Source organism: Crinia signifera, chromosome 6 (genome assembly GCF_055691185.1).
Source record: "Crinia signifera chromosome 6, ASM5569118v1, whole genome shotgun sequence".
Classification (NCBI taxonomy): Eukaryota; Metazoa; Chordata; class Amphibia; order Anura; family Myobatrachidae; genus Crinia; species Crinia signifera.
The window spans coordinates 58,878,355-58,900,147 of record NC_139222.1 but is presented as its reverse complement, the minus strand read 5'-3'; the positions used below and the strand labels follow the sequence as shown (position 1 = coordinate 58,900,147).

General features: G+C 39.7%; 36 non-coding genes and 11 pseudogenes across 36 annotated transcripts; all 47 read right to left on the bottom strand.

Annotated features, from left to right (window-relative positions):
• Nucleotides 1-283: 283 nt before the first annotated feature.
• Nucleotides 284-402, bottom strand: LOC146015532 (5S ribosomal RNA). Its single transcript, XR_014448451.1, has one exon. It is a non-coding gene; the product is annotated as a 5S ribosomal RNA (ribosomal RNA).
• Nucleotides 403-747: 345 nt separating this feature from the next.
• LOC146013013 (5S ribosomal RNA) lies at nt 748-866 on the bottom strand. Its single transcript, XR_014446001.1, has one exon. It is a non-coding gene; the product is annotated as a 5S ribosomal RNA (ribosomal RNA).
• A 345-nt stretch (nt 867-1,211) lies between these two features.
• LOC146014896 (5S ribosomal RNA) lies at nt 1,212-1,330 on the bottom strand. Its single transcript, XR_014447836.1, has one exon. It is a non-coding gene; the product is annotated as a 5S ribosomal RNA (ribosomal RNA).
• A 345-nt stretch (nt 1,331-1,675) lies between these two features.
• On the bottom strand, nt 1,676-1,786 carry LOC146011724 (5S ribosomal RNA; annotated as a pseudogene).
• A 345-nt stretch (nt 1,787-2,131) lies between these two features.
• Nucleotides 2,132-2,250, bottom strand: LOC146011533 (5S ribosomal RNA; annotated as a pseudogene).
• Nucleotides 2,251-2,595: 345 nt separating this feature from the next.
• On the bottom strand, nt 2,596-2,714 carry LOC146015530 (5S ribosomal RNA). The gene has a single exon (XR_014448448.1). It is a non-coding gene; the product is annotated as a 5S ribosomal RNA (ribosomal RNA).
• A 345-nt stretch (nt 2,715-3,059) lies between these two features.
• LOC146013012 (5S ribosomal RNA) lies at nt 3,060-3,178 on the bottom strand. Its single transcript, XR_014446000.1, has one exon. It is a non-coding gene; the product is annotated as a 5S ribosomal RNA (ribosomal RNA).
• A 345-nt stretch (nt 3,179-3,523) lies between these two features.
• Nucleotides 3,524-3,642, bottom strand: LOC146014895 (5S ribosomal RNA). The gene has a single exon (XR_014447835.1). It is a non-coding gene; the product is annotated as a 5S ribosomal RNA (ribosomal RNA).
• A 345-nt stretch (nt 3,643-3,987) lies between these two features.
• On the bottom strand, nt 3,988-4,106 carry LOC146017026 (5S ribosomal RNA). The gene has a single exon (XR_014449902.1). It is a non-coding gene; the product is annotated as a 5S ribosomal RNA (ribosomal RNA).
• Nucleotides 4,107-4,451: 345 nt separating this feature from the next.
• Nucleotides 4,452-4,570, bottom strand: LOC146014736 (5S ribosomal RNA). Its single transcript, XR_014447680.1, has one exon. It is a non-coding gene; the product is annotated as a 5S ribosomal RNA (ribosomal RNA).
• A 345-nt stretch (nt 4,571-4,915) lies between these two features.
• LOC146011176 (5S ribosomal RNA) lies at nt 4,916-5,034 on the bottom strand (annotated as a pseudogene).
• A 345-nt stretch (nt 5,035-5,379) lies between these two features.
• LOC146015222 (5S ribosomal RNA) lies at nt 5,380-5,498 on the bottom strand. The gene has a single exon (XR_014448151.1). It is a non-coding gene; the product is annotated as a 5S ribosomal RNA (ribosomal RNA).
• A 345-nt stretch (nt 5,499-5,843) lies between these two features.
• Nucleotides 5,844-5,962, bottom strand: LOC146011462 (5S ribosomal RNA; annotated as a pseudogene).
• A 344-nt stretch (nt 5,963-6,306) lies between these two features.
• Nucleotides 6,307-6,425, bottom strand: LOC146013011 (5S ribosomal RNA). The gene has a single exon (XR_014445999.1). It is a non-coding gene; the product is annotated as a 5S ribosomal RNA (ribosomal RNA).
• Nucleotides 6,426-6,770: 345 nt separating this feature from the next.
• Nucleotides 6,771-6,889, bottom strand: LOC146014542 (5S ribosomal RNA). The gene has a single exon (XR_014447493.1). It is a non-coding gene; the product is annotated as a 5S ribosomal RNA (ribosomal RNA).
• Nucleotides 6,890-7,234: 345 nt separating this feature from the next.
• LOC146013009 (5S ribosomal RNA) lies at nt 7,235-7,353 on the bottom strand. The gene has a single exon (XR_014445998.1). It is a non-coding gene; the product is annotated as a 5S ribosomal RNA (ribosomal RNA).
• Nucleotides 7,354-7,698: 345 nt separating this feature from the next.
• Nucleotides 7,699-7,817, bottom strand: LOC146010584 (5S ribosomal RNA; annotated as a pseudogene).
• A 345-nt stretch (nt 7,818-8,162) lies between these two features.
• Nucleotides 8,163-8,281, bottom strand: LOC146013008 (5S ribosomal RNA). The gene has a single exon (XR_014445997.1). It is a non-coding gene; the product is annotated as a 5S ribosomal RNA (ribosomal RNA).
• A 345-nt stretch (nt 8,282-8,626) lies between these two features.
• LOC146016946 (5S ribosomal RNA) lies at nt 8,627-8,745 on the bottom strand. The gene has a single exon (XR_014449825.1). It is a non-coding gene; the product is annotated as a 5S ribosomal RNA (ribosomal RNA).
• A 345-nt stretch (nt 8,746-9,090) lies between these two features.
• LOC146013007 (5S ribosomal RNA) lies at nt 9,091-9,209 on the bottom strand. Its single transcript, XR_014445996.1, has one exon. It is a non-coding gene; the product is annotated as a 5S ribosomal RNA (ribosomal RNA).
• A 345-nt stretch (nt 9,210-9,554) lies between these two features.
• LOC146010289 (5S ribosomal RNA) lies at nt 9,555-9,673 on the bottom strand. Its single transcript, XR_014444804.1, has one exon. It is a non-coding gene; the product is annotated as a 5S ribosomal RNA (ribosomal RNA).
• Nucleotides 9,674-10,018: 345 nt separating this feature from the next.
• LOC146013005 (5S ribosomal RNA) lies at nt 10,019-10,137 on the bottom strand. Its single transcript, XR_014445994.1, has one exon. It is a non-coding gene; the product is annotated as a 5S ribosomal RNA (ribosomal RNA).
• Nucleotides 10,138-10,482: 345 nt separating this feature from the next.
• On the bottom strand, nt 10,483-10,601 carry LOC146014374 (5S ribosomal RNA). Its single transcript, XR_014447326.1, has one exon. It is a non-coding gene; the product is annotated as a 5S ribosomal RNA (ribosomal RNA).
• Nucleotides 10,602-10,947: 346 nt separating this feature from the next.
• Nucleotides 10,948-11,066, bottom strand: LOC146014373 (5S ribosomal RNA). Its single transcript, XR_014447325.1, has one exon. It is a non-coding gene; the product is annotated as a 5S ribosomal RNA (ribosomal RNA).
• Nucleotides 11,067-11,412: 346 nt separating this feature from the next.
• Nucleotides 11,413-11,531, bottom strand: LOC146016736 (5S ribosomal RNA). Its single transcript, XR_014449617.1, has one exon. It is a non-coding gene; the product is annotated as a 5S ribosomal RNA (ribosomal RNA).
• Nucleotides 11,532-11,876: 345 nt separating this feature from the next.
• LOC146014354 (5S ribosomal RNA) lies at nt 11,877-11,995 on the bottom strand. The gene has a single exon (XR_014447302.1). It is a non-coding gene; the product is annotated as a 5S ribosomal RNA (ribosomal RNA).
• Nucleotides 11,996-12,340: 345 nt separating this feature from the next.
• On the bottom strand, nt 12,341-12,459 carry LOC146014372 (5S ribosomal RNA). Its single transcript, XR_014447324.1, has one exon. It is a non-coding gene; the product is annotated as a 5S ribosomal RNA (ribosomal RNA).
• A 346-nt stretch (nt 12,460-12,805) lies between these two features.
• On the bottom strand, nt 12,806-12,924 carry LOC146015295 (5S ribosomal RNA). The gene has a single exon (XR_014448221.1). It is a non-coding gene; the product is annotated as a 5S ribosomal RNA (ribosomal RNA).
• A 345-nt stretch (nt 12,925-13,269) lies between these two features.
• LOC146010737 (5S ribosomal RNA) lies at nt 13,270-13,388 on the bottom strand (annotated as a pseudogene).
• A 345-nt stretch (nt 13,389-13,733) lies between these two features.
• On the bottom strand, nt 13,734-13,852 carry LOC146013004 (5S ribosomal RNA). Its single transcript, XR_014445993.1, has one exon. It is a non-coding gene; the product is annotated as a 5S ribosomal RNA (ribosomal RNA).
• Nucleotides 13,853-14,198: 346 nt separating this feature from the next.
• Nucleotides 14,199-14,317, bottom strand: LOC146011175 (5S ribosomal RNA; annotated as a pseudogene).
• A 345-nt stretch (nt 14,318-14,662) lies between these two features.
• On the bottom strand, nt 14,663-14,781 carry LOC146013003 (5S ribosomal RNA). The gene has a single exon (XR_014445992.1). It is a non-coding gene; the product is annotated as a 5S ribosomal RNA (ribosomal RNA).
• Nucleotides 14,782-15,126: 345 nt separating this feature from the next.
• LOC146015967 (5S ribosomal RNA) lies at nt 15,127-15,245 on the bottom strand. The gene has a single exon (XR_014448874.1). It is a non-coding gene; the product is annotated as a 5S ribosomal RNA (ribosomal RNA).
• A 347-nt stretch (nt 15,246-15,592) lies between these two features.
• On the bottom strand, nt 15,593-15,711 carry LOC146015294 (5S ribosomal RNA). Its single transcript, XR_014448220.1, has one exon. It is a non-coding gene; the product is annotated as a 5S ribosomal RNA (ribosomal RNA).
• Nucleotides 15,712-16,056: 345 nt separating this feature from the next.
• LOC146017025 (5S ribosomal RNA) lies at nt 16,057-16,175 on the bottom strand. Its single transcript, XR_014449901.1, has one exon. It is a non-coding gene; the product is annotated as a 5S ribosomal RNA (ribosomal RNA).
• Nucleotides 16,176-16,520: 345 nt separating this feature from the next.
• On the bottom strand, nt 16,521-16,639 carry LOC146013002 (5S ribosomal RNA). The gene has a single exon (XR_014445991.1). It is a non-coding gene; the product is annotated as a 5S ribosomal RNA (ribosomal RNA).
• A 345-nt stretch (nt 16,640-16,984) lies between these two features.
• Nucleotides 16,985-17,103, bottom strand: LOC146011173 (5S ribosomal RNA; annotated as a pseudogene).
• A 345-nt stretch (nt 17,104-17,448) lies between these two features.
• On the bottom strand, nt 17,449-17,559 carry LOC146011723 (5S ribosomal RNA; annotated as a pseudogene).
• A 345-nt stretch (nt 17,560-17,904) lies between these two features.
• Nucleotides 17,905-18,023, bottom strand: LOC146011532 (5S ribosomal RNA; annotated as a pseudogene).
• A 345-nt stretch (nt 18,024-18,368) lies between these two features.
• Nucleotides 18,369-18,487, bottom strand: LOC146017330 (5S ribosomal RNA). The gene has a single exon (XR_014450207.1). It is a non-coding gene; the product is annotated as a 5S ribosomal RNA (ribosomal RNA).
• A 345-nt stretch (nt 18,488-18,832) lies between these two features.
• LOC146015529 (5S ribosomal RNA) lies at nt 18,833-18,951 on the bottom strand. Its single transcript, XR_014448447.1, has one exon. It is a non-coding gene; the product is annotated as a 5S ribosomal RNA (ribosomal RNA).
• A 345-nt stretch (nt 18,952-19,296) lies between these two features.
• LOC146013001 (5S ribosomal RNA) lies at nt 19,297-19,415 on the bottom strand. The gene has a single exon (XR_014445990.1). It is a non-coding gene; the product is annotated as a 5S ribosomal RNA (ribosomal RNA).
• Nucleotides 19,416-19,760: 345 nt separating this feature from the next.
• LOC146013000 (5S ribosomal RNA) lies at nt 19,761-19,879 on the bottom strand. The gene has a single exon (XR_014445989.1). It is a non-coding gene; the product is annotated as a 5S ribosomal RNA (ribosomal RNA).
• A 345-nt stretch (nt 19,880-20,224) lies between these two features.
• Nucleotides 20,225-20,343, bottom strand: LOC146014893 (5S ribosomal RNA). Its single transcript, XR_014447834.1, has one exon. It is a non-coding gene; the product is annotated as a 5S ribosomal RNA (ribosomal RNA).
• A 345-nt stretch (nt 20,344-20,688) lies between these two features.
• On the bottom strand, nt 20,689-20,807 carry LOC146015293 (5S ribosomal RNA). The gene has a single exon (XR_014448219.1). It is a non-coding gene; the product is annotated as a 5S ribosomal RNA (ribosomal RNA).
• Nucleotides 20,808-21,152: 345 nt separating this feature from the next.
• Nucleotides 21,153-21,271, bottom strand: LOC146010597 (5S ribosomal RNA; annotated as a pseudogene).
• A 345-nt stretch (nt 21,272-21,616) lies between these two features.
• On the bottom strand, nt 21,617-21,735 carry LOC146014735 (5S ribosomal RNA). The gene has a single exon (XR_014447679.1). It is a non-coding gene; the product is annotated as a 5S ribosomal RNA (ribosomal RNA).
• Between the last annotated feature and the right edge of the window lie 58 nt (nt 21,736-21,793).

The window sequence follows — 21,793 nt, the reverse complement described above, 5'->3', positions numbered from 1 at the left end:
TCCTAACTGTATTGGCTTACTGAAAAAAATCATGTGTTGGTAATGTAAAAAGACCTACAGGACATGATATTAGCAGGGGGTCTTAAATTAAACTACTAAAGAGGCTCAACACTGTTTAGCTGCCAAAAGCAGTTGGAATTGGGCCTAAACAGTGTGGTAAGTCTTTAGGTGATGGCTATTGTGTCTGTTTGTCCTCTTCCAAATGTCTGTACTGGCAATAAAAAGAAAAAGTTTCCAATTTAAATAGCTAGAGAATAAAAACAATTTGCCTGTAATGTGAAAAAACCTACAGCACCTGGTGTTCCCATGTGGTCTCCCACCCAAGTACTAACCAGGCCCAACACTGCTTAGCTTCCAAGATCAGACGAGATTGGGCCTATCCAATGTGGTATGGCTCTAGGTGAGATACAGGCACTTTTTTGCCCTCTTCTACTTCTATCACCAGGTAAGCTAATAAAAAAGTTTCCTAACTGTATTGGCTTACTGAAAAAAATCATGTGTTGGTAATGTAAAACGACCTACAGGACATGATATTAGCAGGGGGTCTTAAATTAAACTACTAAAGAGGATCAACACTGTTTAGCTGCCAAAAGCAGTTGGAATTGGGCCTAAACAGTGTGGTAAGTCTTTAGGTGATGGCTATTGTGTCTGTTTGACCTCTTCCAAATGTCTGTACTGGCAATAAAAAGAAAAAGTTTCCAATTTAAATAGCTAGAGAATAAAAACAATTTGCCTGTAATGTGAAAAAACCTACAGCACCTGGTGTTCCCATGTGGTCTCCCACCCAAGTACTAACCAGGCCCAACACTGCTTAGCTTCCAAGATCAGACGAGATTGGGCCTATCCAATGTGGTATGGCTGTAGGTGAGATACAGGCACTTTTTTGCCCTCTTCTACTTCTATCACCAGGTAAGCTAATAAAAAAGTTTCCTAACTGTATTGGCTTACTGAAAAAAATCATGTGTTGGTAATGTAAAAAGACCTACAGTACATGATATTAGCAGGGGGTCTTAAATTAAACTACTAAAGAGGATCAACACTGTTTAGCTGCCAAAAGCAGTTGGAATTGGGCCTAAACAGTGTGGTAAGTCTTTAGGTGATGGCTATTGTGTCTGTTTGACCTCTTCCAAATGTCTGTACTGGCAATAAAAAGAAAAAGTTTCCAATTTAAATAGCTAGAGAATAAAAACAATTTGCCAGTAATGTGAAAAAACCTACAGCACCTGGTGTTCCCATGTGGTCTCCCACCCAAGTACTAAACAGGCCCAACACTGCTTAGCTTCCAAGATCAGACGAGATTGGGCCTATCCAATGTGGTATGGCTGTAGGTGAAATACAGGCACTTTTTTGCCCTCTTCTACTTCTTTTACCAGGTAAGCTAATAAAAAAGTTTCCTAACTGTATTGGCTTACTGAAAAAAATCATGTGTTGGTAATGTAAAAAGACCTACAGGACATGATATTAGCAGGGGGTCTTAAATTAAACTACTAAAGAGGCTCAACACTGTTTAGCTGCCAAAAGAAGTTGGAATTGGGCCTAAACAGTGTGGTAAGTCTTTAGTTGATGGCTATTGTGTCTGTTTGACCTCTTCCAAATGTCTGTGCTGTCATTAAAAAGAAAAAGTTTCCAATTTAAATAGCTAGAGAATAAAAACAATTTGCCAGTAATGTGAAAAAACCTACAGCACCTGGTGTTCCCATGTGGTCTCCCACCCCAGTACTAACCAGGCCCAACACTTCCAAGAGCAGACGAGATTGGGCCTATCCAATGTGGTATGGCTGTAGGTGAGTTAAAGCCACTTTTTTGCCCTCTTCTTCTTCTATTACCAGGTAAGCTAAAACAAAAGTTTCCTAACTGTATTGGCTTACTGAAAAAAATCATGTGTTGGTAATGTAAAAAGACCTACAGGACATGATATTAGCAGGGGGTCTTAAATTAAACTACAAAAGAGGCTCAACACTGTTTAGCTGCCAAAAGCAGTTGGAATTGAGCCTAAACATTGTGGTAAGTCTTTAGGTGATGGCTATTGTGTCTGTTTGACCTCTTCCAAATGTCTGTGCTGGCAATAAAATGAAAAAGTTTCCAATATAAATAGCTAGAGAATAAAAACAATTTGCCAGTAATGTGAAAAAACCTACAGCACCTGGTGGTCCCATGTGGTCTCCCACCCAAGTACTAACCAGGTTCAACACTGCTTAGCTTCCAAGATTAGACGAGATTGGGCCTATCCAATGTGGTATGGTTGTAGGTGAGTTAAATTCACTTTTTTGCCCTCTTCTACTTCTATCACCAGGTAAGCTAATACAAAAGTTTCCTAACTGTATTGGCTTACTGAAAAAAATCATGTGTTGGTAATGTAAAAAGACCTACAGGACATGATATTAGCAGGGGGTCTTAAATTAAACTACTAAAGAGGCTCGACACTGTTTAGCTGCCAAAAGCAGTTGGAATTGGGCCTAAACAGTGTGGTAAGTCTTTAGGTGATGGCTATTGTGTCTGTTTGACCTCTTCCAAATGTCTGTACTGGCAATAAAAAGAAAAAGTTTCCAATTTAAATAGCTAGAGAATAAAAACAATTTGCCTGTAATGTGAAAAAACCTACAGCACCTGGTGTTCCCATGTGGTCTCCCACCCAAGTACTAACCAGGCCCAACACTGCTTAGCTTCCAAGATCAGACGAGATTGGGCCTATCCAATGTGGTATGGCTCTAGGTGAGATACAGGCACTTTTTTGCCCTCTTCTACTTCTATCACCAGGTAAGCTAATAAAAAAGTTTCCTAACTGTATTGGCTTACTGAAAAAAATCATGTGTTGGTAATGTAAAACGACCTACAGGACATGATATTAGCAGGGGGTCTTAAATTAAACTACTAAAGAGGATCAACACTGTTTAGCTGCCAAAAGCAGTTGGAATTGGGCCTAAACAGTGTGGTAAGTCTTTAGGTGATGGCTATTGTGTCTGTTTGACCTCTTCCAAATGTCTGTACTGGCAATAAAAAGAAAAAGTTTCCAATTTAAATAGCTAGAGAATAAAAACAATTTGCCTGTAATGTGAAAAAACCTACAGCACCTGGTGTTCCCATGTGGTCTCCCACCCAAGTACTAACCAGGCCCAACACTGCTTAGCTTCCAAGATCAGACGAGATTGGGCCTATCCAATGTGGTATGGCTGTAGGTGAGATACAGGCACTTTTTTGCCCTCTTCTACTTCTATCACCAGGTAAGCTAATAAAAAAGTTTCCTAACTGTATTGGCTTACTGAAAAAAATCATGTGTTGGTAATGTAAAAAGACCTACAGTACATGATATTAGCAGGGGGTCTTAAATTAAACTACTAAAGAGGATCAACACTGTTTAGCTGCCAAAAGCAGTTGGAATTGGGCCTAAACAGTGTGGTAAGTCTTTAGGTGATGGCTATTGTGTCTGTTTGACCTCTTCCAAATGTCTGTACTGGCAATAAAAAGAAAAAGTTTCCAATTTAAATAGCTAGAGAATAAAAACAATTTGCCAGTAATGTGAAAAAACCTACAGCACCTGGTGTTCCCATGTGGTCTCCCACCCAAGTACTAAACAGGCCCAACACTGCTTAGCTTCCAAGATCAGACGAGATTGGGCCTATCCAATGTGGTATGGCTGTAGGTGAGTTAAAGGCACTTTTTTGGCCTCTTCTACTTCTATCACCAGGTAAGCTAATAAAAAAGTTTCCTAACTGTATTGGCTTACTGAAAAAAATCATGTGTTGGTAATGTAAAAAGACTTACAGGACATGATATTAGCAGGGAGTCTTATATTAAACTACTAAAGAGGCCCAACACTGTTTAGCTGCCAAAAGCAGTTGGAATTGGGCCTAAACAGTGTGGTAAGTCTTTAGGTGATGGCTATTGTGTCTGTTTGACCTCTTCCAAATGTCTGTACTGGCAATAAAAATAAAAAGTTTCCAATTTAAATAGCTAGAGAATAAAAACAATTTGCCTGTAATGTGAAAAAACCTACAGCACCTGGTGTTCCCATGTGGTCTCCCACCCAAGTACTAACCAGGCCCAAAACTGCTTAGCTTCCAAGTTCAGACGAGATTGGGCCTATCCAATGTGGTATGGCTGTAGTTGAGATACAGGCACTTTTTTGCCCTCTTCTACTTCTATCACCAGGTAAGCTAATAAAAAAGTTTCCTAACTGTATTGGCTTACTGAAAAAAATCATGTGTTGGTAATGTAAAAAGACCTACAGGACATGATATTAGCAGGGGGTCTTAAATTAAACTACTAAAGAGGCTCAACACTGTTTAGCTGCCAAAAGCAGTTGGAATTGGGCCTAAACAGTGAGGTAAGTCTTTAGGTGATGGCTATTGTGTCTGTTTGACCTCTTCCAAATGTCTGTGCTGGCAATAAAAAGAAAAAGTTTCAAATTTAAATAGCTAGAGAATAAAAACAATTTGCCAGTAATGTGAAAAAACCTACAGCACCTGGTGTTCCCATGTGGTCTCCCACCCAAGTACTAACCAGGCCCAACACTGCTTAGCTTCCAAGATCAGACGAGATTGGGCCTATCCAATGTGGTATTGCTGTAGGTGAGATAAAGGCACTTTTTTGCCCTCTTCTACTTCTATCACCAGGTAAGCTAATACAAAAGTTTCCTAACTGTATTGGCTTACTGAAAAAAGTCATGTGTTGGTAATGTAAAAAGACCTACAGGACATGATATTAGCAGGGGGTCTTAAATTAAACTACAAAAGAGGCTCAACACTGTTTAGCTGCCAAAAGCAGTTGGAATTGAGCCTAAACAGTGTGGTAAGTCTTTAGGTGATGGCTATTGTGTCTGTTTGACCTCTTCCAAATGTCTGTGCTGGCAATAAAAAGAAAAAGTTTCCAATATAAATAGCTAGAGAATAAAAACAATTTGCCTGTAATGTGAAAAAACCTACAGCACCTGGTGTTCCCATGTGGTCTCTTACCCAAGTACTAACCAGGCCCAACACTGCTTAGCTTCCAAGAACAGACGAGATTGGGCCTATCCAATGTGGTATGGCTGTAGGTGAAATACAGGCACTTTTTTGCCCTCTTCTACTTCTATCACCTGGTAAGCTAATAAAAAAGTTTCCTAACTGTATTGGCTTACTGAAAAAAATCATGTGTTGGTAATGTAAAAAGACCTACAGGACATGATATTAGTAGGGGGTCTTAAATTAAACTACTAAAGGGGCTCAACACTGTTTAGCTGCCAAAAGCAGTTGGAATTGGGCCTAAACAGTGTGGTAAGTCTTTATGTGATGGCTATTGTGTCTGTTTGACCTCTTCCAAATGTCTGTACTGGCAATAAAAAGAAAAAGTTTCCAATTTAAATAGCTAGAGAATAAAAACAATTTGCCTGTAATGTGAAAAAACCTACAGCACCTGGTGTTCCCATGTGGTCTCCCACCCAAGTACTAACCAGGCCCAACACTGCTTAGCTTCCAAGATCAGACGAGATTGGGCCTATCCAATGTGGTATGGCTGTAGTTTAAATACAGGCACTTTTTTGCCCTCTTCTACTTCTTTTACCAGGTAAGCTAATAAAAAAGTTTCCTAACTGTATTGGCTTACTGAAAAAAATCATGTGTTGGTAATGTAAAAAGACCTACAGGACATGATATTAGCAGGGGGTCTTAAATTAAACTACTAAAGAGGCTCAACACTGTTTAGCTGCCAAAAGCAGTTGGAATTGGGCCTAAACAGTGTGGTAAGTCTTTAGGTGATGGCTATTGTGTCTGTTTGACCTCTTCCAAATGTCTGTGCTGTCAATAAAAAGAAAAAGTTTCCAATTTAAATAGCTAGAGAATAAAAACAATTTGCCAGTAATGTGAAAAAACCTACAGCACCTGGTGTTCCCATGTGGTCTCCCACCCAAGTACTAAACAGGTTCAACACTGCTTAGCTTCCAAGATTAGACGAGATTGGGCCTATCCAATGTGGTATGGTTGTAGGTGAGTTAAATTCACTTTTTTGCCCTCTTCTACTTCTATCACCAGGTAAGCTAATACAAAAGTTTCCTAACTGTATTGGCTTACTGAAAAAAATCATGTGTTGGTAATGTAAAAAGACCTACAGGACATGATATTAGCAGGGGGTCTTAAATTAAACTATTAAGAGGCTCAACACTGTTTAGCTGCCAAAAGCAGTTGGAATTGGGCCTAAACAGTGTGGTAAGTCTTTAGGTGATGGCTATTGTGTCTGTTTGACCTCTTCCAAATGTCTGTACTGGCAATAAAAATAAAAAGTTTCCAATTTAAATAGCTAGAGAATAAAAACAATTTGCCTGTAATGTGAAAAAACCTACAGCACCTGGTGTTCCCATGTGGTCTCCCACCCAAGTACTAACCAGGCCCAACACTGCTTAGCTTCCAAGATCAGACGAGATTGGGCCTATCCAATGTGGTATGGCTGTAGGTGAGATACAGGCACTTTTTTGCCCTCTTCTACTTCTATCACCAGGTAAGCTAATAAAAAAGTTTCCTAACTGTATTGGCTTACTGAAAAAAATCATGTGTTGATAATGTAAAAAGACCTACAGGACATGATATTAGCAGGGGGTCTTAAATTAAACTACTAAAGAGGCTCAACACTGTTTAGCTGCCAAAAGCAGTTGGAGTTGGGCCTAAACAGTGTGGTAAGTCTTTAGGTGATGGCTATTGTGTCTGTTTGACCTCTTCCAAATGTCTGTGCTGGCAATAAAAAGAAAAAGTTTCCAATTTAAATAGCTAGAGAATAAAAACAATTTGCCTGTAATGTGAAAAAACCTACAGCACCTGGTGTTCCCATGTGGTCTCCCACCCAAGTACTAACCAGGCCCAACACTGCTTAGCTTCCAAGATCAGACGAGATTGGGCCAATCCAATGTGGTATGGCTGTAGGTGAGATACAGGCACTTTTTTGCCCTCTTCTACTTCTATCACCAGGTAAGCTAATAAAAAAGTTTCCTAACTGTATTGGCTTACTGAAAAAAATCATGTGTTGGTAATGTAAAACGACCTACAGGACATGATATTAGCAGGGGGTCTTAAATTAAACTACTAAAGAGGATCAACACTGTTTAGCTGCCAAAAGCAGTTGGAATTGGGCCTAAACAGTGTGGTAAGTCTTTAGGTGATGGCTATTGTGTCTGTTTGACCTCTTCCAAATGTCTGTACTGGCAATAAAAAGAAAAAGTTTCCAATTTAAATAGCTAGAGAATAAAAACAATTTGCCTGTAATGTGAAAAAACCTACAGCACCTGGTGTTCCCATGTGGTCTCCCACCCAAGTACTAACCAGGCCCAACACTGCTTAGCTTCCAAGATCAGACGAGATTGGGCCTATCCAATGTGGTATGGCTGTAGGTGAGATACAGGAACTTTTTTGCCCTCTTCTACTTCTATCACCAGGTAAGCTAATAAAAAAGTTTCCTAACTGTATTGGCTTACTGAAAAAAATCATGTGTTGGTAATGTAAAAAGACCTACAGGACATGATATTAGCAGGGGGTCTTAAATTAAACTACTAAAGAGGCTCAACACTGTTTAGCTGCCAAAAGCAGTTGGAATTGGGCCTAAACAGTGTGGTAAGTCTTTAGGTGATGGCTATTGTGTCTGTTTGACCTCTTCCAAATGTCTGTACTGGCAATAAAAAGAAAAAGTTTCCAATTTAAATAGCTAGAGAATAAAAACAATTTGCCTGTAATGTGAAAAAACCTACATCACCTGGTGTTCCCATGTGGTCTCCCACCCAAGTACTAACCAGGCCCAACACTGCTTAGCTTCAAAGATCAGACGAGATTGGGCCTATCCAATGTGGTATGGCTGTAGGTGAGATGCAGGCACTTTTTTGCCCTCTTCTACTTCTATCACCAGGTAAGCTAATAAAAAAGTTTCCTAACTGTATTGGCTTACTGAAAAAAATCATGTGTTGGTAATGTAAAAAGACCTACAGGACATGATATTAGCAGGGGGTCTTAAATTAAACTACTAAAGAGGCCCAACAATGTTTAGCTGCCAAAAGCAGTTGGAATTGGGCCTAAACAGTGTGGTAAGTCTTTAGGTGATGGCTATTGTGTCTGTTTGACCTCTTCCAAATGTCTGTGCTGGCAATAAAAAGAAAAAGTTTCCTATTTAAATAGCTAGAGAATAAAAACAATTTGCCAGTAATGTGAAAAAACCTACAGCACCTGGTGTTCCCATGTGGTCTCCCACCCAAGTACTAACCAGGCCCAACACTGCTTAGCTTCCAAGATCAGACGAGATTGGGCCTATCCAATGTGGTATGGCTGTAGGTGAGATACAGGCACTTTTTTGCCCTCTTCTACTTCTATCACCAGGTAAGCTAATAAAAAAGTTTCCTAACTGTATTGGCTTACTGAAAAAAATCATGTGTTGGTAATGTAAAAAGACCTACAGGACATGATATTAGCAGGGGGTCTTAAATTAAACTACAAAAGAGGCTCAACACTGTTTAGCTGCCAAAAGCAGTTGGAATTGAGCCTAAACAGTGTGGTAAGTCTTTAGGTGATGGCTATTGTGTCTGTTTGACCTCTTCCAAATGTCTGTGCTGGCAATAAAAAGAAAAAGTTTCCAATATAAATAGCTAGAGAATAAAAACAATTTGCCTGTAATGTGAAAAAACCTACAGCACCTGGTGTTCCCATGTGGTCTCCCACCAAAGTACTAACCAGGCCCAACACTGCTTAGCTTCCAAGAACAGACGAAATTGGGCTTATCCAATGTGGTATGGCTGTAGGTGAAATACAGGCACTTTTTTGCCCTCTTCTACTTCTATCACCAGGTAAGCTAATAAAAAAGTTTCCTAACTGTATTGGCTTACTGAAAAAAATCATGTGTTGGTAATGTAAAAAGACCTACAGGACATGATATTAGCAGGGGGTCTTAAATTAAACTACTAAACAGGCTCAACACTGTTTAGCTGCCAAAAGCAGTTGGAATTGGGCCTAAACAGTGTGGTAAGTATTTAGGTGATGGTTATTGTGTCTGTTTGACCTCTTCCAAATGTCTGTACTGGCAATAAAAAGAAAAAGTTTCCAATTTAAATAGCTAGAGAATAAAAACAGGTTGCCTGTAATGTGAAAAAACCTACAGCACCTGGTGTTCCCATGTGGTCTCCCACCCAAGTACTAACCAGGCCCAACACTGCTTAGCTTCCAAGATCAGACGAGATTGGGCCTATCCAATGTGGTATGGCTGTAGGTGAGATACAGGCACTTTTTTGCCCTCTTCTACTTCTATCACCAGGTAAGCTAATAAAAAAGTTTCCTAACTGTATTGGCTTACTGAAAAAAATCATGTGTTGGTAATGTAAAAAGACCTACAGGACATGATATTAGCAGGGGGTCCTAAATTAAACTACTAAACAGGCTCAACACTGTTTAGCTGCCAAAAGCAGTTGGAATTGGGCCTAAACAGTGTGGTAAGTCTTTAGGTGATGGCTATTGTGTCTGTTTGACCTCTTCCAAATGTCTGTACTGGCAATAAAAAGAAAAAGTTTCCAATTTAAATAGCTAGAGAATAAAAACAATTTGCCTGTAATGTGAAAAAACCTACATCACCTGGTGTTCCCATGTGGTCTCCCACCCAAGTACTAACCAGGCCCAACACTGCTTAGCTTCCAAGATCAGGCGAGATTGGGCCTATCCAATGTGGTATGGCTGTAGGTGAGATGCAGGCACTTTTTTGCCCTCTTCTACTTCTATCACCAGGTAAGCTAATAAAAAAGTTTCCTAACTGTATTGGCTTACTGAAAAAAATCATGTGTTGGTAATGTAAAAAGACCTACAGGACATGATATTAGCAGGGGGTCTTAAATTAAACTACTAAAGAGGCCCAACAATGTTTAGCTGCCAAAAGCAGTTGGAATTGGGCCTAAACAGTGTGGTAAGTCTTTAGGTGATTGCTATTGTGTCTGTTTGACCTCTTCCAAATGTCTGTACTGGCAATAAAAATAAAAAGTTTCCAATTTAAATAGCTAGAGAATAAAAACAATTTGCCTGTAATGTGAAAAAACCTACAGCACCTGGTGTTCCCATGTGGTCTCCCACCCAAGTACTAACCAGGCCCAACACTGCTTAGCTTCCAAGATCAGACGAGATTGGGCCTATCCAATGTGGTATGGCTGTAGGTGAGTTAAAGCCACTTTTTTGCCCTATTCTACTTCTATCACCAGGTAAGCTAATACAAAAGTTTCCTAACTGTATTGGCTTACTGAAAAAAATCATGTGTTGGTAATGTAAAAAGACCTACAGGACATGATATTAGCAGGGGGTCTTAAATTAAACTACTAAAGAGGCTCAACACTGTTTAGCTGCCAAAAGCAGTTGGAATTGGGCCTAAACAGTTTGGTAAGTCTTTAGGTGATGGCTATTGTGTCTGTTTGACCTCTTCCAAATGTCTGTGCTGGCAATAAAAAGAAAAAGTTTCCAATTTAAATAGCTAGAGAATAAAAACAATTTGCCAGTAATGTGAAAAAAACTACAGCACCTGGTGTTCCCAGGTGGTCTCCCACCCAAGTACTAACCAGGCCCAACACTGCTTAGCTTCCAAGATCAGACGAGATTGGGCCTATCCAATGTGGTATGGCTGTAGGTGAGATACAGGCACTTTTTTGCCCTCTTCTACTTCTATCACCAGGTAAGCTAATAAAAAAGTTTCCTAACTGTATTGGCTTACTTAAAAAAAATCATGTGTTGGTAATGTAAAAAGACCTACAAGACATGATATTAGCAGGGGGTCTTAAATTAAACTACTAAACAGGCTCAACACTTTTTAGCTGCCAAAAGCAGTTGGAATTGGCCCTAAACAGTGTGGTAAGTCTTTAGGTGATGGCTATTGTGTCTGTTTGACCTCTTCCAAATGTCTGTGCTGGCAATAAAAAGAAAAAGTTTCCAATTTAAATAGCTAGAGAATAAAAACAATTTGCCAGTAATGTGAAAAAAACTACAGCACCTGGTGTTCCCAGGTGGTCTCCCACCCAAGTACTAACCAGGCCCAACACTGCTTAGCTTCCAAGATCAGACGAGATTGGGCCTATCCAATGTGGTATGGCTGTAGGTGAGATACAGGCACTTTTTTGCCCTCTTCTACTTCTATCACCAGGTAAGCTAATAAAAAAGTTTCCTAACTGTATTGGCTTACTTAAAAAAAATCATGTGTTGGTAATGTAAAAAGACCTACAAGACATGATATTAGCAGGGGGTCTTAAATTAAACTACTAAACAGGCTCAACACTTTTTAGCTGCCAAAAGCAGTTGGAATTGGCCCTAAACAGTGTGGTAAGTCTTTAGGTGATGGCTATTGTGTCTGTTTGACCTATTCCAAATGTCTGTACTGGCAATAAAAAGAAAAAGTTTCCAATTTAAATAGCTAGAGAATAAAAACAATTTGCCTGTAATGTGAAAAAATCTACAGCACCTGGTGTTCCCATGTGGTCTCCCACCCAAGTACTAACCAGGCCCAACACTGCTTTGCTTCCAAGATCAGACGAGATTGGGCCTATCCAATGTGGTATGGCTGTAGGTGAGATACAGGCACTTTTTTGCCCTCTTCTACTTCTATCACCAGGTAAGCTAATAAAAAAGTTTCCTAACTGTATTGGCTTACTGAAAAAAATCATGTGTTGGTAATGTAAAAAGACCTACAGGACATGATATTAGCAGGGGGTCTTAAATTAAACTACTAAAGAGGCCCAACAATGTTTAGCTGCCAAAAGCAGTTGGAATTGGGCCTAAACAGTGTGGTAAGTCTTTAGGTGATGGCTATTGTGTCTGTTTGACCTCTTCCAAATGTCTGTACTGGCAATAAAAATAAAAAGTTTCCAATTTAAATAGCTAGAGAATAAAAACAATTTGCCTGTAATGTGAAAAAACCTACAGCACCTGGCGTTCCCATGTGGTCTCCCACCCAAGTACTAACCAGGCCCAACACTGCTTAGCTTCCAAGATCAGACGAGATTGGGCCTATCCAATGTGGTATGGCTGTAGGTGAGTTAAAGCCACTTTTTTGCCCTATTCTACTTCTATCACCAGGTAAGCTAATACAAAAGTTTCCTAACTGTATTGGCTTACTGAAAAAAATCATGTGTTGGTAATGTAAAAAGACCTACAGGACATGATATTAGCAGGGGGTCTTAAATTAAACTACTAAAGAGGCTCAACACTGTTTAGCTGCCAAAAGCAGTTGGAATTGGGCCTAAACAGTTTGGTAAGTCTTTAGGTGATGGCTATTGTGTCTGTTTGACCTCTTCCAAATGTCTGTGCTGGCAATAAAAAGAAAAAGTTTCCAATTTAAATAGCTAGAGAATAAAAACAATTTGCCAGTAATGTGAAAAAAACTACAGCACCTGGTGTTCCCAGGTGGTCTCCCACCCAAGTACTAACCAGGCCCAACACTGCTTAGCTTCCAAGATCAGACGAGATTGGGCCTATCCAATGTGGTATGGCTGTAGGTGAGATACAGGCACTTTTTTGCCCTCTTCTACTTCTATCACCAGGTAAGCTAATAAAAAAGTTTCCTAACTGTATTGGCTTACTTAAAAAAAATCATGTGTTGGTAATGTAAAAAGACCTACAGGACATGATATTAGCAGGGGGTCTTAAATTAAACTACTAAACAGGCTCAACACTGTTTAGCTGCCAAAAGCAGTTGGAATTGGGCCTAAACAGTGTGGTAAGTCTTTAGGTGATGGCTATTGTGTCTGTTTGACCTCTTCCAAATGTCTGTACTGGCAATAAAAAGAAAAAGTTTCCAATTTAAATAGCTAGAGAATAAAAACAATTTGCCTGTAATGTGAAAAAATCTACAGCACCTGGTGTTCCCATGTGGTCTCCCACCCAAGTACTAACCAGGCCCAACACTGCTTAGCTTCCAAGATCAGACGAGATTGGGCCTATCCAATGTGGTATGGCTGTAGGTGAGATACAGGCACTTTTTTGCCCTCTTCTACTTCTATCACCAGGTAAGCTAATAAAAAAGTTTCCTAACTGTATTGGCTTACTGAAAAAAATCATGTGTTGGTAATGTAAAAAGACCTACAGGACATGATATTAGCAGGGAGTCTTATATTAAACTACTAAAGAGGCCCAACACTGTTTAGCTGCCAAAAGCAGTTGGAATTGGGCCTAAACAGTGTGGTAAGTCTTTAGGTGATGGCTATTGTGTCTGTTTGACCTCTTCCAAATGTCTGTACTGGCAATAAAAATAAAAAGTTTCCAATTTAAATAGCTAGAGAATAAAAACAATTTGCCTGTAATGTGAAAAAACCTACAGCACCTGGTGTTCCCATGTGGTCTCCCACCCAAGTACTAACCAGGCCCAAAACTGCTTAGCTTCCAAATTCAGACGAGATTGGGCCTATCCAATGTGGTATGGCTGTAGTTGAGATACAGGCACTTTTTTGCCCTCTTCTACTTCTATCACCAGGTAAGCTAATAAAAAAGTTTCCTAACTGTATTGGCTTACTGAAAAAAATCATGTGTTGGTAATGTAAAAAGACCTACAGGACATGATATTAGCAGGGGGTCTTAAATTAAACTACTAAAGAGGCTCAACACTGTTTAGCTGCCAAAAGCAGTTGGAATTGGGCCTAAACAGTGAGGTAAGTCTTTAGGTGATGGCTATTGTGTCTGTTTGACCTCTTCCAAATGTCTGTGCTGGCAATAAAAAGAAAAAGTTTCAAATTTAAATAGCTAAAGAATAAAAACAATTTGCCTGTAATGTGAAAAAACCTACAGCACCTGGTGTTCCCATGTGGTCTCCCACCCAAGTACTAACCAGGCCCAACACTGCTTAGCTTCCAAGATCAGACGAGATTGGGCCTATCCAATGTGGTATGGCTGTAGGTGAGTTAAAGGCACTTTTTTGCCCTCTTCTACTTCTATCACCAGGTAAGCTAATACAAAAGTTTCCTAACTGTATTGGCTTACTGAAAAAAAGTCATGTGTTGGTAATGTAAAAAGACCTACAGGACATGATATTAGCAGGGGGTCTTAAATTAAACTACAAAAGAGGCTCAACACTGTTTAGCTGCCAAAAGCAGTTGGAATTGAGCCTAAACAGTGTGGTAAGTCTTTAGGTGATGGCTATTGTGTCTGTTTGACCTCTTCCAAATGTCTGTGCTGGCAGTAAAAAGAAAAAGTTTCCAATATAAATAGCTAGAGAATAAAAACAATTTGCCTGTAATGTGAAAAAACCTACAGCACCTGGTGTTCCCATGTGGTCTCTTACCCAAGTACTAACCAGGCCCAACACTGCTTAGCTTCCAAGAACAGACGAGATTGGGCCTATCCAATGTGGTATGGCTGTAGGTGAAACACAGGCACTTTTTTGCCCTCTTCTACTTCTATCACCTGGTAAGTTAATAAAAAAGTTTCCTAACTGTATTGGCTTACTGAAAAAAATCATGTGTTGGTAATGTAAAAAGACCTACAGGACATGATATTAGCAGGGAGTCTTAAATTAAACTACTAAAGAGGCCCAACAATGTTTAGCTGCCAAAAGCAGTTGGAATTGGGCCTAAACAGTGTGGTAAGTCTTTAGGTGATTGCTATTGTGTCTGTTTGACCTCTTCCAAATGTCTGTACTGGCAATAAAAATAAAAAGTTTCCAATTTAAATAGCTAGAGAATAAAAACAATTTGCCTGTAATGTGAAAAAACCTACAGCACCTGGTGTTCCCATGTGGTCTCCCACCCAAGTACTAACCAGGCCCAACACTGCTTAGCTTCCAAGATCAGACGAGATTGGGCCTATCCAATGTGGTATGGCTGTAGGTGAGTTAAAGCCACTTTTTTGCCCTATTCTACTTCTATCACCAGGTAAGCTAATACAAAAGTTTCCTAACTGTATTGGCTTACTGAAAAAAATCATGTGTTGGTAATGTAAAAAGACCTACAGGACATGATATTAGCAGGGGGTCTTAAATTAAACTACTAAAGAGGCTCAACACTGTTTAGCTGCCAAAAGCAGTTGGAATTGGGCCTAAACAGTTTGGTAAGTCTTTAGGTGATGGCTATTGTGTCTGTTTGACCTCTTCCAAATGTCTGTGCTGGCAATAAAAAAAAAAAGTTTCCAATTTAAATAGCTAGAGAATAAAAACAATTTGCCAGTAATGTGAAAAAACCCACAGCACCTGGTGTTCCCAGGTGGTCTCCCACCCAAGTACTAACCAGGCCCAACACTGCTTAGCTTCCAAGATCAGACGAGATTGGGCCTATCCAATGTGATATGGCTGTAGGTGAGATACAGGCACTTTTTTGCCCTCTTCTACTTCTATCACCAGGTAAGCTAATAAAAAAGTTTCCTAACTGTATTGGCTTACTTAAAAAAAAATCATGTGTTGGTAATGTAAAAAGACCTACAGGACATGATATTAGCAGGGGGTCTTAAATTAAACTACTAAACAGGCTCAACACTGTTTAGCTGCCAAAAGCAGTTGGAATTGGGCCTAAACAGTGTGGTAAGTCTTTAGGTGATGGCTATTGTGTCTGTTTGACCTCTTCCAAATGTCTGTACTGGCAATAAAAAGAAAAAGTTTCCAATTTAAATAGCTAGAGAATAAAAACAATTTGCCTGTAATGTGAAAAAATCTACAGCACCTGGTGTTCCCATGTGGTCTCCCACCCAAGTACTAACCAGGCCCAACACTGCTTAGCTTCCAAGATCAGACGAGATTGGGCCTATCCAATGTGGTATGGCTGTAGGTGAGACACAGGCACTTTTTTGCCCTCTTCTACTTCTATCACCAGGTAAGCTAATAAAAAAGTTTCCTAACTGTATTGGCTTACTGAAAAAAATCATGTGTTGGTAATGTAAAAAGACCTACAGGACATGATATTAGCAGGGAGTCTTATATTAAACTACTAAAGAGGCCCAACACTGTTTAGCTGCCAAAAGCAGTTGGAATTGGGCCTAAACAGTGTGGTAAGTCTTTAGGTGATGGCTATTGTGTCTGTTTGACCTCTTCCAAATGTCTGTACTGGCAATAAAAATAAAAAGTTTCCAATTTAAATAGCTAGAGAATAAAAACAATTTGCCTGTAATGTGAAAAAACCTACAGCACCTGGTGTTCCCATGTGGTCTCCCACCCAAGTACTAACCAGGCCCAAAACTGCTTAGCTTCCAAGTTCAGACGAGATTGGGCCTATCCAATGTGGTATGGCTGTAGTTGAGATACAGGCACTTTTTTGCCCTCTTCTACTTCTATCACCAGGTAAGCTAATAAAAAAGTTTCCTAACTGTATTGGCTTACTGAAAAAAATCATGTGTTGGTAATGTAAAAAGACCTACAGGACATGATATTAGCAGGGGGTCTTAAATTAAACTACTAAAGAGGCTCAACACTGTTTAGCTGCCAAAAGCAGTTGGAATTGGGCCTAAACAGTGAGGTAAGTCTTTAGGTGATGGCTATTGTGTCTGTTTGACCTCTTCCAAATGTCTGTGCTGGCAATAAAAAGAAAAAGTTTCAAATTTAAATAGCTAGAGAATAAAAACAATTTGCCAGTAATGTGAAAAAACCTACAGCACCTGGTGTTCCCATGTGGTCTCCCACCCAAGTACTAACCAGGCCCAACACTGCTTAGCTTCCAAGATCAGACGAGATTGGGCCTATCCAATGTGGTATGGCTGTAGGTGAGTTAAAGGCACTTTTTTGCCCTCTTCTACTTCTATCACCAGGTAAGCTAATACAAAAGTTTCCTAACTGTATTGGCTTACTGAAAAAAGTCATGTTTTGGTAATGTAAAAAGACCTACAGGACATGATATTAGCAGGGGGTCTTAAATTAAACTACAAAAGAGGCTCAACACTGTTTAGCTGCCAAAAGCAGTTGGAATTGAGCCTAAACAGTGTGGTAAGTCTTTAGGTGATGGCTATTGTGTCTGTATGACCTCTTCCAAATGTCTGTGCTGGCAATAAAAAGAAAAAGTTTCCAATATAAATAGCTAGAGAATAAAAACAATTTGCCTGTAATGTGAAAAAACCTACAGCACCTGGTGTTCCCATGTGGTCTCTTACCCAAGTACTAACCAGGCCCAACACTGCTTAGCTTCCAAGAACAGACGAGATTGGGCCTATCCAATGTGGTATGGCTGTAGGTGAAATACAGGCACTTTTTTGCCCTCTTCTACTTCTTTTACCAGGTAAGCTAATAAAAAAGTTTCCTAACTGTATTGGCTTACTGAAAAAAATCATGTGTTGGTAATGTAAAAAGACCTACAGGACATGATATTAGCAGGGGGTCTTAAATTAAACTACTAAAGAGGCTCAACACTGTTTAGCTGCCAAAAGCAGTTGGAATTGGGCCTAAACAGTGTGGTAAGTCTTTAGTTGATGGCTATTGTGTCTGTTTGACCTCTTCCAAATGTCTGTGCTGTCAATAAAAAGAAAAAGTTTCCAATTTAAATAGCTAGAGAATAAAAACAATTTGCCAGTAATGTGAAAAAACCTACAGCACCTGGTGTTCCCATGTGGTCTCCCACCCCAGTACTAACCAGGCCCAACACTTCCAAGAGCAGACGAGATTGGGCCTATCCAATGTGGTATGGCTGTAGGTGAGTTAAAGCCACTTTTTTGCCCTCTTCTTCTTCTATTACCAGGTAAGCTAAAACAAAAGTTTCCTAACTGTATTGGCTTACTGATAAAAATCATGTGTTGGTAATGTAAAAAGACCTACAGGACATGATATTAGCAGGGGGTCTTAAATTAAACTACAAAAAAGGCTCAACACTGTTTAGCTGCCAAAAGCAGTTGGAATTGAGCCTAAACATTGTGGTAAGTCTTTAGGTGATGGCTATTGTGTCTGTTTGACCTCTTCCAAATGTCTGTGCTGGCAATAAAATGAAAAAGTTTCCAATATAAATAGCTAGAGAATAAAAACAATTTGCCAGTAATGTGAAAAAACCTACAGCACCTGGTGGTCCCATGTGGTCTCCCACCCAAGTACTAACCAGGTTCAACACTGCTTAGCTTCCAAGATTAGACGAGATTGGGCCTATCCAATGTGGTATGGTTGTAGGTGAGTTAAATTCACTTTTTTGCCCTCTTCTACTTCTATCACCAGGTAAGCTAATACAAAAGTTTCCTAACTGTATTGGCTTACTGAAAAAAATCATGTGTTGGTAATGTAAAAAGACCTACAGGACATGATATTAGCAGGGGGTCTTAAATTAAACTACTAAAGAGGCTCAACACTGTTTAGCTGCCAAAAGCAGTTGGAATTGGGCCTAAACAGTGTGGTAAGTCTTTAGGTGATGGCTATTGTGTCTGTTTGACCTCTTCCAAATGTCTGTACTGGCAATAAAAAGAAAAAGTTTCCAATTTAAATAGCTAGAGAATAAAAACAATTTGCCTGTAATGTGAAAAAACCTACAGCACCTGGTGTTCCCATGTGGTCTCCCACCCAAGTACTAACCAGGCCCAACACTGCTTAGTTTCCAAGATCAGACGAGATTGGGCCTATCCAATGTGGTATGGCTGTAGGTGAGATACAGGCACTTTTTTGCCCTCTTCTACTTCTATCACCAGGTAAGCTAATAAAAAAGTTTCCTAACTGTATTGGCTTACTGAAAAAAATCATGTGTTGATAATGTAAAAAGACCTACAGGACATGATATTAGCAGGGGGTCTTAAATTAAACTACTAAAGAGGCTCAACACTGTTTAGCTGCCAAAAGCAGTTGGAGTTGGGCCTAAACAGTGTGGTAAGTCTTTAGGTGATGGCTATTGTGTCTGTTTGACCTCTTCCAAATGTCTGTGCTGGCAATAAAAAGAAAAAGTTTCCAATTTAAATAGCTAGAGAATAAAAACAATTTGCCTGTAATGTGAAAAAACCTACAGCACCTGGTGTTCCCATGTGGTCTCCCACCCAAGTACTAACCAGGCCCAACACTGCTTAGCTTCCAAGATCAGACGAGATTGGGCCTATCCAATGTGGTATGGCTCTAGGTGAGATACAGGCACTTTTTTGCCCTCTTCTACTTCTATCACCAGGTAAGCTAATAAAAAAGTTTCCTAACTGTATTGGCTTACTGAAAAAAATCATGTGTTGGTAATGTAAAACGACCTACAGGACATGATATTAGCAGGGGGTCTTAAATTAAACTACTAAAGAGGATCAACACTGTTTAGCTGCCAAAAGCAGTTGGAATTGGGCCTAAACAGTGTGGTAAGTCTTTAGGTGATGGCTATTGTGTCTGTTTGACCTCTTCCAAATGTCTGTACTGGCAATAAAAAGAAAAAGTTTCCAATTTAAATAGCTAGAGAATAAAAACAATTTGCCTGTAATGTGAAAAAACCTACAGCACCTGGTGTTCCCATGTGGTCTCCCACCCAAGTACTAACCAGGCCCAACACTGCTTAGCTTCCAAGATCAGACGAGATTGGGCCTATCCAATGTGGTATGGCTGTAGGTGAGATACAGGCACTTTTTTGCCCTCTTCTACTTCTATCACCAGGTAAGCTAATAAAAAAGTTTCCTAACTGTATTGGCTTACTGAAAAAAATCATGTGTTGGTAATGTAAAAAGACCTACAGGACATGATATTAGCAGGGGGTCTTAAATTAAACTACTAAAGAGGCTCAACACTGTTTAGCTGCCAAAAGCAGTTGGAATTGGGCCTAAACAGTGTGGTAAGTCTTTAGGTGATGGCTATTGTGTCTGTTTGACCTCTTCCAAATGTCTGTACTGGCAATAAAAAGAAAAAGTTTCCAATTTAAATAGCTAGAGAATAAAAACAATTTGCCTGTAATGTGAAAAAACCTACAGCACCTGGTGTTCCCATGTGGTCTCCCACCCAAGTACTAACCAGGCCCAACACTGCTTAGCTTCCAAGATCAGACGAGATTGGGCCTATCCAATGTGGTATGGCTGTAGGTGAGATACAGGCACTTTTTTGCCCTCTTCTACTTCTATCACCAGGTAAGCTAATACAAAAGTTTCCTAACTGTATTGGCTTACTGAAAAAAATCATGTGTTGGTAATGTAAAAAGACCTACAGTACATGATATTAGCAGGGGGTCTTAAATTAAACTACTAAAGAGGATCAACACTGTTTAGCTGCCAAAAGCAGTTGGAATTGGGCCTAAACAGTGTGGTAAGTCTTTAGGTGATGGCTATTGTGTCTGTTTGACCTCTTCCAAATGTCTGTACTGGCAATAAAAAGAAAAAGTTTCCAATTTAAATAGCTAGAGAATAAAAACAATTTGCCAGTAATGTGAAAAAACCTACAGCACCTGGTGTTCCCATGTGGTCTCCCACCCAAGTACTAAACAGGCCCAACACTGCTTAGCTTCCAAGATCAGACGAGATTGGGCCTATCCAATGTGGTATGGCTGTAGGTGAGTTAAAGGCACTTTTTTGGCCTCTTCTACTTCTATCACCAGGTAAGCTAATACAAAAGTTTCCTAACTGTATTGGCTTACTGAAAAAAATCATGTGTTGGTAATGTAAAAAGACCTACAGGACATGATATTAGCAGGGGGTCTTAAATTAAACTACTAAACAGGCTCAACACTGTTTAGCTGCCAAAAGCAGTTGGAATTGGGCCTAAACAGTGTGGTAAGTCTTTAGGTGATGGCTATTGTGTCTGTTTGACCTCTTCCAAATGTCTGTACTGGCAATAAAAAGAAAAAGTTTCCAATTTAAATAGCTAGAGAATAAAAACAATTTGCCTGTAATGTGAAAAAATCTACAGCACCTGGTGTTCCCATGTGGTCTCCCACCCAAGTACTAACCAGGCCCAACACTGCTTAGCTTCCAAGATCAGACGAGATTGGGCCTATCCAATGTGGTATGGCTGTAGGTGAGATACAGGCACTTTTTTGCCCTCTTCTACTTCTATCACCAGGTAAGCTAATAAAAAAGTTTCCTAACTGTATTGGCTTACTGAAAAAAATCATGTGTTGGTAATGTAAAAAGACCTACAGGACATGATATTAGCAGGGAGTCTTATATTAAACTACTAAAGAGGCCCAACACTGTTTAGCTGCCAAAAGCAGTTGGAATTGGGCCTAAACAGTGTGGTAAGTCTTTAGGTGATGGCTATTGTGTCTGTTTGACCTCTTCCAAATGTCTGTACTGGCAATAAAAATAAAAAGTTTCCAATTTAAATAGCTAGAGAATAAAAACAATTTGCCTGTAATGTGAAAAATCCTACAGCACCTGGTGTTCCCATGTGGTCTCCCACCCAAGTACTAACCAGGCCCAAAACTGCTTAGCTTCCAAGTTCAGACGAGATTGGGCCTATCCAATGTGGTATGGCTGTAGTTGAGATACAGGCACTTTTTTGCCCTCTTCTACTTCTATCACCAGGTAAGCTAATAAAAAAGTTTCCTAACTGTATTGGCTTACTGAAAAAAATCATGTGTTGGTAATGTAAAAAGACCTACAGGACATGATATTAGCAGGGGGTCTTAAATTAAACTACTAAAGAGGCTCAACACTGTTTAGCTGCCAAAAGCAGTTGGAATTGGGCCTAAACAGTGAGGTAAGTCTTTAGGTGATGGCTATTGTGTCTGTTTGACCTCTTCCAAATGTCTGTGCTGGCAATAAAAAGAAAAAGTTTCAAATTTAAATAGCTAGAGAATAAAAACAATTTGCCAGTAATGTGAAAAAACCTACAGCACCTGGTGTTCCCATGTGGTCTCCCACCCAAGTACTAACCAGGCCCAACACTGCTTAGCTTCCAAGATCAGACGAGATTGGGCCTATCCAATGTGGTATTGCTGTAGGTGAGTTAAAGGCACTTTTTTGCCCTCTTCTACTTCTATCACCAGGTAAGCTAATACAAA